The 2,193-nt window shown below is 35.5% G+C and overlaps 1 long non-coding RNA gene across 1 annotated transcript; it reads left to right on the top strand.

The window, feature by feature from the left end:
* The first annotated feature begins 306 nt into the window (after positions 1-306).
* On the top strand, positions 307-1,172 carry LOC104773672. The gene is made up of 3 exons (XR_765158.2): positions 307-471; positions 736-798; positions 884-1,172. It is a non-coding gene; the product is annotated as an uncharacterized LOC104773672 (long non-coding RNA).
* The last annotated feature ends 1,021 nt before the right edge of the window (positions 1,173-2,193 follow it).

The following is a 2,193-nucleotide window of genomic DNA, read 5'->3' on the forward strand; positions in this document are numbered from 1 at the left end:
TTGAAGAAAGTAAAATATCAAAGTCTTCGAAACCCATCAGTAATTAAGGACTGAGTTTACTTTGTTACAAAAGTGAGAATTACTTACCCACTTGGTAAGTATTGAATGTGAATAGACGTGAGAAAAGTGCAGATGCAAGCTAGTTGGGATTTGTTATTCGTATTGGGCTTGCTATGTTTTTTTGGTTTGAACATTATATGAAAGGAACTTGGGCTTCCTGGTCTGTTGGACTGTATGCCTTATATTGATGATACTCAATACTGTATCTTTTAGAGTAATATTTGGCTTCCCCTATTTAGGGTATCTTTGCCTAGATCGCACAACCTTCTTCTTCCTCCACTGCCGTCCCATTCCCAGGACATTACCATCAGAAGCTCACACAAGCCGTTTAACACTATAACCGACCCGCTTGTTTGTCGTGCCAGCCGCCGCCAAGCAGAAATTCTATTTGAAAAGTAATCGACATCACAGGTATGCCACTTATGAGCAGAACATCCTCGAATTCAAGTGTGTTTTTGACTCTATCGTTTAGAGTGAATATTCCAACATTAGGGGAAGCCAATTTATTTTATAGTACGAACAATTTGGTTTGGATAAAAATCCCCTTGTGGTGAAATATTGTTTTATCAACCTCTTCATCTTATTGAAAACAAGAAATTTTACCATACTTGTTTGTTATCTGGATATAAAATATTATTGTAGAAGGCCCTATTTGTTTTGTTGTGTAAGCTGCAGGATAGTATGAAAGATTTATTGCTCATGTGAAAGATATTTACCAGTTATATGTCGAGAATGCTGGTGAGAAAATTCAGTTCTATGTGTATTTATCTATTATGTTTTTCGTCAATGGAGGTTAATGTAATGATATTTCATGTTTTGACAGACCTTATGGATGAAGGTGATGATGACATTGAGTTTGACGAAGGAAAAACAGTGTGTAACAATTATCGACAAGGTTTAATACAGAAAGAGCCTTCGACAACAAGTTCTGAAAAGGAAGTCATAGCATTGAAGAAGAGAGTCAAATATCTCGAATGTGTAGTGTGGAATTTGCATGCTCATATTGATCGGTTGGTTAGATCCACTGGGAAGATTGCTATGTAATGGTATCTAACTTAATCATTTGTAACTTCTTGTACATGTGTTTAATGTGTTAAGAATTGATTAAGTCAGCTTCGATCTTAAATTTGTAAGTTAACATTTTTTCTTCACTTTGGTGTAATAAAGAGCCATATAGTGAACAAATTCGTTGTCCTTACATTTTTTCTTCACTTTGGTGTAATAAAGAGCCACATATTCGTTGTCCTTACATTGCTACAAGTTTTTGTAGATATTTTCCCTACAACTTATGCTACACGAATTGTAGATTTTGTTACAACTCATTCGTAGGACCATAATTTTGAATTTTTTAAAATATTATACTACAAATCCCTACAATCGCCCATGTGCTACAAAATATTATGTCCCAAATCTTGTGGCAAATTTGTTTCAACTTTACCTTGTAGCTTTTTGTCTTAATCTTCCTACGAAAAGTAACAAATTAGTCACAAAATCAGCTTTCTAAAAATTAGTCACTATTTAGTAACTAATTGTAGATATATTTTGTTACAAATTTTAACGTATCTATATTATGTAACTATATAACCGATTTTTACTAGTGGAAGTAGATGAGAATATCACATATAAGGTTTTAGCTGAGATGGTAATTGAAGATTTTGGACTTGATTGTTTAGTGAATGATATAAAACTTAGCTGTAGGATTTCTTCAAGGATGAATTTGACGGTAGAAGATTCTCCACCAATGTATTTGCGGAATGATCGTCAAGTACATACGTGATGTTCATATATTTTACCTTGTTTTCCCTTAGTTTATTCACATCTTTTGCATTTTTTGCTATCCATTTAGGCCATTATTGTGTAGCTTTAGCACTAATCATGCATTATAGTTTAGATGCATTGCATTTGCATCTTTTCATGCATATTCAGGTGATTTTGGAGCTTAAGGAGCTTGGAAGCAATGCTGAAGAGAAGTGAAGCAACCATGAAGGGAAAGCAAGAGAGTTAAGGCTGAAACAACAAGGTCCAGAGTCCAACTCGACCGCACACTCGACCAGACACTCGACCGTGTGCTGAGGAGGACTCGACCGAGTGGAGAATGCACGAGAGAAGCCAGCTCGACCTGCCACTCGACCG

The sequence above is a fragment of the Camelina sativa genome, unplaced genomic scaffold, assembly GCF_000633955.1.
Source record: "Camelina sativa cultivar DH55 unplaced genomic scaffold, Cs unpScaffold00615, whole genome shotgun sequence".
Taxonomy (NCBI): domain Eukaryota; kingdom Viridiplantae; phylum Streptophyta; class Magnoliopsida; order Brassicales; family Brassicaceae; genus Camelina; species Camelina sativa.